Source organism: Rhamphochromis longiceps, linkage group LG2, assembly GCF_057381845.1.
Source record: "Rhamphochromis longiceps isolate RC_006_pf linkage group LG2, R_longiceps_female_GT1.1, whole genome shotgun sequence".
NCBI lineage: Eukaryota > Metazoa > Chordata > Actinopteri > Cichliformes > Cichlidae > Rhamphochromis > Rhamphochromis longiceps.
Genome location: NC_140558.1, coordinates 17,972,050 through 17,982,647, shown reverse-complemented (window position 1 = coordinate 17,982,647; position 10,598 = coordinate 17,972,050).

Genomic DNA, 10,598 nt, shown 5'->3' with positions numbered 1-10,598 from the left:
GTGTATCCGAGTCTTCTATCAAAAGTTACAGCTATTTATATGAAGTTGTACAAAAACGCTTTCTTTCGCCAAGACAGTGCGTTTCTCACTGTTACATGCATTTGAATGGGGAACTCGACCAAAACAAAGTATAAGTTTTCATTATGTGAATAACTTGGAAATCTTAGCTCAAACAGCTGCAAAACCTGTTTTCCCAGCACGGAGACCTTGAGTTCTATAAGATAAAGCCATAAACATGTTTGTCTGAGTCTTCTATCAAAAGTTACAGCTATTTATATGAAGTTGTACAAAAACGCTTTCTTTCGCCAAGACAGTGCGTTTCTCACTGTTACATGCATTTGAATGGGGAACTCGACCAAAACAAAGTATAAGTTTTCATTATGTAAATAACTTGGAAATCTTAGCTCAAACAGCTGCAAAACCTGTTTTCCCAGCACGGGAACCTTGAGTTCTATAAGATAAAGCCATAAACATGTGTATCCGAGTCTTCTATCAAAAGTTACAGCTATTTATATGAAGTTGTACAAAAACGCTTTCTTTCGCCAAGACAGTGCGTTTCTCACTGTTACATGCATTTGAATGGGGAACTCGACCGAAACAAAGTATAAGTTTTCATTATGTGAATAACTTGGAAATCTTAGCTCAAACAGCTGCAAAACCTAGTTGCCCAGCACGGGAACCTTGAGTTCTATAAGATAAAGCCATAAACATGTGTATCCAAGTCTTCTATCAAAAGTTACAGCTATTTATATGAAGTTGTACAAAAACGCTTTCTTTCGCCAAGACAGTGCGTTTCTCACTGTTACATGCATTTGAATGGGGAACTCCACCGAAACAAAGTATAGGTTTTCATTATGTGAATAACTTGGAAATCTTAGCTCAAACAGCTGCAAAACCTGTTTTCCCAGCACGGAGACCTTGAGTTCTATAAGATAAAGCCATAAACATGTTTGTCTGAGTCTTCTATCAAAAGTTACAGCTATTTATATGAAGTTGTACAAAAACGCTTTCTTTCGCCAAGACAGTGCGTTTCTCACTGTTACATGCATTTGAATGGGGAACTCGACCAAAACAAAGTATAAGTTTTCATTATGTGAATAACTTGGAAATCTTAGCTCAAACAGCTGCAAAACCTGTTTTCCCAGCACGGGAACCTTGAGTTCTATAAGATAAAGCCATAAACATGTGTATCCGAGTCTTCTATCAAAAGTTACAGCTATTTATATGAAGTTGTACAAAAACGCTTTCTTTCGCCAAGACAGTGCGTTTCTCACAGTTACATGCATTTGAATGGGGAACTCGACCGAAACAAAGTATAGGTTTTCATTATGTGAATAACTTGGAAATCTTAGCTCAAACAGCTGCAAAACCTATTTGCCCAGCACGGGAACCTTGAGTTCTATAATATAAGGCCATAAACATGTTTGTCTGAGTCTTCTATCAAAAGTTACAGCTATTTATATGAAGTTGTACAAAATAGCTTTCTTTCGCCAAGACAGTGCGTTTCTCACTGTTACATGCATTTGAATGGGGAACTCCATCGAAACAAAGTATAGGTTTTCATTATGTGAATAACTTGGAAATCTAGCTCAAACAGCTGCAAAACCTGTTTGCCCAGCACGGGGAACGTGAGTTCTATAAGATAAAGCCATAAACATGTGTATCCGAGTCTTCTATCAAAAGTTACAGCTATTTATATGAAGTTGTACAAAAACGCTTTCTTTCGCCAAGACAGTGCGTTTCTCACTGTTACATGCATTTGAATGGGGAACTCGACCGAAACAAAGTATAGGTTTTCATTATGTGAATAACTTGGAAATCTTAGCTCAAACAGCTGCAAAACCTGTTTGCCCAGCACGGGGAACGTGAGTTCTATAAGATAAAGCCATAAACATGTGTATCCGAGTCTTCTATCAAAAGTTACAGCTATTTATATGAAGTTGTACAAAAACGCTTTCTTTCGCCAAGACAGTGCGTTTCTCACTGTTACATGCATTTGAATGGGGAACTCCACCGAAACAAAGTATAAGTTTTCATTATGTGAATAACTTGGAAATCTTAGCTCAAACAGCTGCAAAACCTAGTTGCCCAGCACGGGAACCTTGAGTTCTATAAGATAAAGCCATAAACATGTGTATCCGAGTCTTCTATCAAAAGTTACAGCTATTTATATGAAGTTGTACAAAAACGCTTTCTTTCGCCAAGACAGTGCGTTTCTCACTGTTACATGCATTTGAATGGGGAACTCGACCGAAACAAAGTATAGGTTTTCATTATGTGAATAACTTGGAAATCTTAGCTCAAACAGCTGCAAAACCTGTTTGCCCAGCACGGGGAACGTGAGTTCTATAAGATAAAGCCATAAACATGTGTATCCGAGTCTTCTATCAAAAGTTACAGCTATTTATATGAAGTTGTACAAAAACGCTTTCTTTCGCCAAGACAGTGCGTTTCTCACTGTTACATGCATTTGAATGGGGAACTCCACCGAAACAAAGTATAAGTTTTCATTATGTGAATAACTTGGAAATCTTAGCTCAAACAGCTGCAAAACCTAGTTGCCCAGCACGGGAACCTTGAGTTCTATAAGATAAAGCCATAAACATGTGTATCCGAGTCTTCTATCAAAAGTTACAGCTATTTATATGAAGTTGTACAAAAACGCTTTCTTTCGCCAAGACAGTGCGTTTCTCACTGTTACATGCATTTGAATGGGGAACTCCACCGAAACAAAGTATAGGTTTTCATTATGTGAATAACTTGGAAATCTTAGCTCAAACAGCTGCAAAACCTGTTTTCCCAGCACGGAGACCTTGAGTTCTATAAGATAAAGCCATAAACATGTTTGTCTGAGTCTTCTATCAAAAGTTACAGCTATTTATATGAAGTTGTACAAAAACGCTTTCTTTCGCCAAGACAGTGCGTTTCTCACTGTTACATGCATTTGAATGGGGAACTCCACCGAAACAAAGTATAAGTTTTCATTATGTGAATAACTTGGAAATCTTAGCTCAAACAGCTGCAAAACCTAGTTGCCCAGCACGGGAACCTTGAGTTCTATAAGATAAAGCCATAAACATGTTTGTCTGAGTCTTCTATCAAAAGTTACAGCTATTTATATGAAGTTGTACAAAAACGCTTTCTTTCGCCAAGACAGTGCGTTTCTCACTGTTACATGCATTTGAATGGGGAACTCGACCAAAACAAAGTATAAGTTTTCATTATGTGAATAACTTGGAAATCTTAGCTCAAACAGCTGCAAAACCTGTTTTCCCAGCACGGGAACCTTGAGTTCTATAAGATAAAGCCATAAACATGTGTATCCGAGTCTTCTATCAAAAGTTACAGCTATTTATATGAAGTTGTACAAAAACGCTTTCTTTCGCCAAGACAGTGCGTTTCTCACTGTTACATGCATTTGAATGGGGAACTCGACCGAAACAAAGTATAAGTTTTCATTATGTGAATAACTTGGAAATCTTAGCTCAAACAGCTGCAAAACCTAGTTGCCCAGCACGGGAACCTTGAGTTCTATAAGATAAAGCCATAAACATGTGTATCCGAGTCTTCTATCAAAAGTTACAGCTATTTATATGAAGTTGTACAAAAACGCTTTCTTTCGCCAAGACAGTGCGTTTCTCACTGTTACATGCATTTGAATGGGGAACTCCACCGAAACAAAGTATAAGTTTTCATTATGTGAATAACTTGGAAATCTTAGCTCAAACAGCTGCAAAACCTGTTTTCCCAGCACGGAGACCTTGAGTTCTATAAGATAAAGCCATAAACATGTTTGTCTGAGTCTTCTATCAAAAGTTACAGCTATTTATATGAAGTTGTACAAAAACGCTTTCTTTCGCCAAGACAGTGCGTTTCTCACTGTTACATGCATTTGAATGGGGAACTCGACCAAAACAAAGTATAAGTTTTCATTATGTGAATAACTTGGAAATCTTAGCTCAAACAGCTGCAAAACCTGTTTTCCCAGCACGGGAACCTTGAGTTCTATAAGATAAAGCCATAAACATGTGTATCCGAGTCTTCTATCAAAAGTTACAGCTATTTATATGAAGTTGTACAAAAACGCTTTCTTTCGCCAAGACAGTGCGTTTCTCACTGTTACATGCATTTGAATGGGGAACTCCACCGAAACAAAGTATAAGTTTTCATTATGTGAATAACTTGGAAATCTTAGCTCAAACAGCTGCAAAACCTGTTTTCCCAGCACGGAGACCTTGAGTTCTATAAGATAAAGCCATAAACATGTTTGTCTGAGTCTTCTATCAAAAGTTACAGCTATTTATATGAAGTTGTACAAAAACGCTTTCTTTCGCCAAGACAGTGCGTTTCTCACTGTTACATGCATTTGAATGGGGAACTCGACCGAAACAAAGTATAAGTTTTCATTATGTGAATAACTTGGAAATCTTAGCTCAAACAGCTGCAAAACCTAGTTGCCCAGCACGGGAACCTTGAGTTCTATAAGATAAAGCCATAAACATGTGTATCCGAGTCTTCTATCAAAAGTTACAGCTATTTATATGAAGTTGTACAAAAACGCTTTCTTTCGCCAAGACAGTGCGTTTCTCACTGTTACATGCATTTGAATGGGGAACTCCACCGAAACAAAGTATAAGTTTTCATTATGTGAATAACTTGGAAATCTTAGCTCAAACAGCTGCAAAACCTGTTTTCCCAGCACGGAGACCTTGAGTTCTATAAGATAAAGCCATAAACATGTTTGTCTGAGTCTTCTATCAAAAGTTACAGCTATTTATATGAAGTTGTACAAAAACGCTTTCTTTCGCCAAGACAGTGCGTTTCTCACTGTTACATGCATTTGAATGGGGAACTCGACCAAAACAAAGTATAAGTTTTCATTATGTGAATAACTTGGAAATCTTAGCTCAAACAGCTGCAAAACCTGTTTTCCCAGCACGGGAACCTTGAGTTCTATAAGATAAAGCCATAAACATGTGTATCCGAGTCTTCTATCAAAAGTTACAGCGATTTATATGAAGTTGTACAAAAACGCTTTCTTTCGCCAAGACAGTGCGTTTCTCACTGTTACATGCATTTGAATGGGGAACTCCACCGAAACAAAGTATAGGTTTTCATTATGTGAATAACTTGGAAATCTTAGCTCAAACAGCTGCAAAACCTGTTTTCCCAGCACGGAGACCTTGAGTTCTATAAGATAAAGCCATAAACATGTTTGTCTGAGTCTTCTATCAAAAGTTACAGCTATTTATATGAAGTTGTACAAAAACGCTTTCTTTCGCCAAGACAGTGCGTTTCTCACTGTTACATGCATTTGAATGGGGAACTCGACCAAAACAAAGTATAAGTTTTCATTATGTGAATAACTTGGAAATCTTAGCTCAAACAGCTGCAAAACCTGTTTTCCCAGCACGGGAACCTTGAGTTCTATAAGATAAAGCCATAAACATGTGTATCCGAGTCTTCTATCAAAAGTTACAGCTATTTATATGAAGTTGTACAAAAACGCTTTCTTTCGCCAAGACAGTGCGTTTCTCACTGTTACATGCATTTGAATGGGGAACTCCACCGAAACAAAGTATAAGTTTTCATTATGTGAATAACTTGGAAATCTTAGCTCAAACAGCTGCAAAACCTGTTTTCCCAGCACGGAGACCTTGAGTTCTATAAGATAAAGCCATAAACATGTTTGTCTGAGTCTTCTATCAAAAGTTACAGCTATTTATATGAAGTTGTACAAAAACGCTTTCTTTCGCCAAGACAGTGCGTTTCTCACTGTTACATGCATTTGAATGGGGAACTCGACCGAAACAAAGTATAAGTTTTCATTATGTGAATAACTTGGAAATCTTAGCTCAAACAGCTGCAAAACCTAGTTGCCCAGCACGGGAACCTTGAGTTCTATAAGATAAAGCCATAAACATGTGTATCCGAGTCTTCTATCAAAAGTTACAGCTATTTATATGAAGTTGTACAAAAACGCTTTCTTTCGCCAAGACAGTGCGTTTCTCACTGTTACATGCATTTGAATGGGGAACTCCACCGAAACAAAGTATAAGTTTTCATTATGTGAATAACTTGGAAATCTTAGCTCAAACAGCTGCAAAACCTGTTTTCCCAGCACGGGAACCTTGAGTTCTATAAGATAAAGCCATAAACATGTGTATCCGAGTCTTCTATCAAAAGTTACAGCTATTTATATGAAGTTGTACAAAAACGCTTTCTTTCGCCAAGACAGTGCGTTTCTCACTGTTACATGCATTTGAATGGGGAACTCCACCGAAACAAAGTATAGGTTTTCATTATGTGAATAACTTGGAAATCTTAGCTCAAACAGCTGCAAAACCTAGTTGCCCAGCACGGGAACCTTGAGTTCTATAAGATAAAGCCATAAACATGTGTATCCGAGTCTTCTATCAAAAGTTACAGCTATTTATATGAAGTTGTACAAAAACGCTTTCTTTCGCCAAGACAGTGCGTTTCTCACTGTTACATGCATTTGAATGGGGAACTCCACCGAAACAAAGTATAAGTTTTCATTATGTGAATAACTTGGAAATCTTAGCTCAAAGAGCTGCAAAACCTGTTTTCCCAGCACGGAGACCTTGAGTTCTATAAGATAAAGCCATAAACATGTTTGTCTGAGTCTTCTATCAAAAGTTACAGCTATTTATATGAAGTTGTACAAAAACGCTTTCTTTCGCCAAGACAGTGCGTTTCTCACTGTTACATGCATTTGAATGGGGAACTCGACCAAAACAAAGTATAAGTTTTCATTATGTGAATAACTTGGAAATCTTAGCTCAAACAGCTGCAAAACCTGTTTTCCCAGCACGGGAACCTTGAGTTCTATAAGATAAAGCCATAAACATGTGTATCCGAGTCTTCTATCAAAAGTTACAGCTATTTATATAAAGTTGTACAAAAACGCTTTCTTTCGCCAAGACAGTGCGTTTCTCACTGTTACATGCATTTGAATGGGGAACTCCACCGAAACAAAGTATAAGTTTTCATTATGTGAATAACTTGGAAATCTTAGCTCAAACAGCTGCAAAACCTGTTTTCCCAGCACGGAGACCTTGAGTTCTATAAGATAAAGCCATAAACATGTTTGTCTGAGTCTTCTATCAAAAGTTACAGCTATTTATATGAAGTTGTACAAAAACGCTTTCTTTCGCCAAGACAGTGCGTTTCTCACTGTTACATGCATTTGAATGGGGAACTCGACCGAAACAAAGTATAAGTTTTCATTATGTGAATAACTTGGAAATCTTAGCTCAAACAGCTGCAAAACCTAGTTGCCCAGCACGGGAACCTTGAGTTCTATAAGATAAAGCCATAAACATGTGTATCCGAGTCTTCTATCAAAAGTTACAGCTATTTATATGAAGTTGTACAAAAACGCTTTCTTTCGCCAAGACAGTGCGTTTCTCACTGTTACATGCATTTGAATGGGGAACTCCACCGAAACAAAGTATAAGTTTTCATTATGTGAATAACTTGGAAATCTTAGCTCAAACAGCTGCAAAACCTGTTTTCCCAGCACGGAGACCTTGAGTTCTATAAGATAAAGCCATAAACATGTTTGTCTGAGTCTTCTATCAAAAGTTACAGCTATTTATATGAAGTTGTACAAAAACGCTTTCTTTCGCCAAGACAGTGCGTTTCTCACTGTTACATGCATTTGAATGGGGAACTCGACCGAAACAAAGTATAAGTTTTCATTATGTGAATAACTTGGAAATCTTAGCTCAAACAGCTGCAAAACCTGTTTTCCCAGCACGGAGACCTTGAGTTCTATAAGATAAAGCCATAAACATGTTTGTCTGAGTCTTCTATCAAAAGTTACAGCTATTTATATGAAGTTGTACAAAAACGCTTTCTTTCGCCAAGACAGTGCGTTTCTCACTGTTACATGCATTTGAATGGGGAACTCGACCAAAACAAAGTATAAGTTTTCATTATGTGAATAACTTGGAAATCTTAGCTCAAACAGCTGCAAAACCTGTTTTCCCAGCACGGGAACCTTGAGTTCTATAAGATAAAGCCATAAACATGTGTATCCGAGTCTTCTATCAAAAGTTACAGCTATTTATATGAAGTTGTACAAAAACGCTTTCTTTCGCCAAGACAGTGCGTTTCTCACTGTTACATGCATTTGAATGGGGAACTCGACCGAAACAAAGTATAGGTTTTCATTATGTGAATAACTTGGAAATCTTAGCTCAAACAGCTGCAAAACCTAGTTGCCCAGCACGGGAACCTTGAGTTCTATAAGATAAAGCCATAAACATGTGTATCCGAGTCTTCTATCAAAAGTTACAGCTATTTATATGAAGTTGTACAAAAACGCTTTCTTTCGCCAAGACAGTGCGTTTCTCACTGTTACATGCATTTGAATGGGGAACTCCACCGAAACAAAGTATAAGTTTTCATTATGTGAATAACTTGGAAATCTTAGCTCAAAGAGCTGCAAAACCTGTTTTCCCAGCACGGAGACCTTGAGTTCTATAAGATAAAGCCATAAACATGTTTGTCTGAGTCTTCTATCAAAAGTTACAGCTATTTATATGAAGTTGTACAAAAACGCTTTCTTTCGCCAAGACAGTGCGTTTCTCACTGTTACATGCATTTGAATGGGGAACTCGACCAAAACAAAGTATAAGTTTTCATTATGTGAATAACTTGGAAATCTTAGCTCAAACAGCTGCAAAACCTGTTTGCCCAGCACGGGAACCTTGAGTTCTATAAGATAAAGCCATAAACATGTGTATCCGAGTCTTCTATCAAAAGTTACAGCTATTTATATAAAGTTGTACAAAAACGCTTTCTTTCGCCAAGACAGTGCGTTTCTCACTGTTACATGCATTTGAATGGGGAACTCCACCGAAACAAAGTATAAGTTTTCATTATGTGAATAACTTGGAAATCTTAGCTCAAACAGCTGCAAAACCTGTTTTCCCAGCACGGAGACCTTGAGTTCTATAAGATAAAGCCATAAACATGTTTGTCTGAGTCTTCTATCAAAAGTTACAGCTATTTATATGAAGTTGTACAAAAACGCTTTCTTTCGCCAAGACAGTGCGTTTCTCACTGTTACATGCATTTGAATGGGGAACTCGACCGAAACAAAGTATAAGTTTTCATTATGTGAATAACTTGGAAATCTTAGCTCAAACAGCTGCAAAACCTAGTTGCCCAGCACGGGAACCTTGAGTTCTATAAGATAAAGCCATAAACATGTGTATCCGAGTCTTCTATCAAAAGTTACAGCTATTTATATGAAGTTGTACAAAAACGCTTTCTTTCGCCAAGACAGTGCGTTTCTCACTGTTACATGCATTTGAATGGGGAACTCCACCGAAACAAAGTATAAGTTTTCATTATGTGAATAACTTGGAAATCTTAGCTCAAACAGCTGCAAAACCTGTTTTCCCAGCACGGAGACCTTGAGTTCTATAAGATAAAGCCATAAACATGTTTGTCTGAGTCTTCTATCAAAAGTTACAGCTATTTATATGAAGTTGTACAAAAACGCTTTCTTTCGCCAAGACAGTGCGTTTCTCACTGTTACATGCATTTGAATGGGGAACTCGACCGAAACAAAGTATAAGTTTTCATTATGTGAATAACTTGGAAATCTTAGCTCAAACAGCTGCAAAACCTAGTTGCCCAGCACGGGAACCTTGAGTTCTATAAGATAAAGCCATAAACATGTGTATCCGAGTCTTCTATCAAAAGTTACAGCTATTTATATGAAGTTGTACAAAAACGCTTTCTTTCGCCAAGACAGTGCGTTTCTCACTGTTACATGCATTTGAATGGGGAACTCCACCGAAACAAAGTATAAGTTTTCATTATGTGAATAACTTGGAAATCTTAGCTCAAACAGCTGCAAAACCTGTTTTCCCAGCACGGAGACCTTGAGTTCTATAAGATAAAGCCATAAACATGTTTGTCTGAGTCTTCTATCAAAAGTTACAGCTATTTATATGAAGTTGTACAAAAACGCTTTCTTTCGCCAAGACAGTGCGTTTCTCACTGTTACATGCATTTGAATGGGGAACTCGACCAAAACAAAGTATAAGTTTTCATTATGTGAATAACTTGGAAATCTTAGCTCAAACAGCTGCAAAACCTGTTTTCCCAGCACGGGAACCTTGAGTTCTATAAGATAAAGCCATAAACATGTGTATCCGAGTCTTCTATCAAAAGTTACAGCGATTTATATGAAGTTGTACAAAAACGCTTTCTTTCGCCAAGACAGTGCGTTTCTCACTGTTACATGCATTTGAATGGGGAACTCCACCGAAACAAAGTATAGGTTTTCATTATGTGAATAACTTGGAAATCTTAGCTCAAACAGCTGCAAAACCTGTTTTCCCAGCACGGAGACCTTGAGTTCTATAAGATAAAGCCATAAACATGTTTGTCTGAGTCTTCTATCAAAAGTTACAGCTATTTATATGAAGTTGTACAAAAACGCTTTCTTTCGCCAAGACAGTGCGTTTCTCACTGTTACATGCATTTGAATGGGGAACTCGACCAAAACAAAGTATAAGTTTTCATTATGTGAATAACTTGGAAATCTTAGCTCA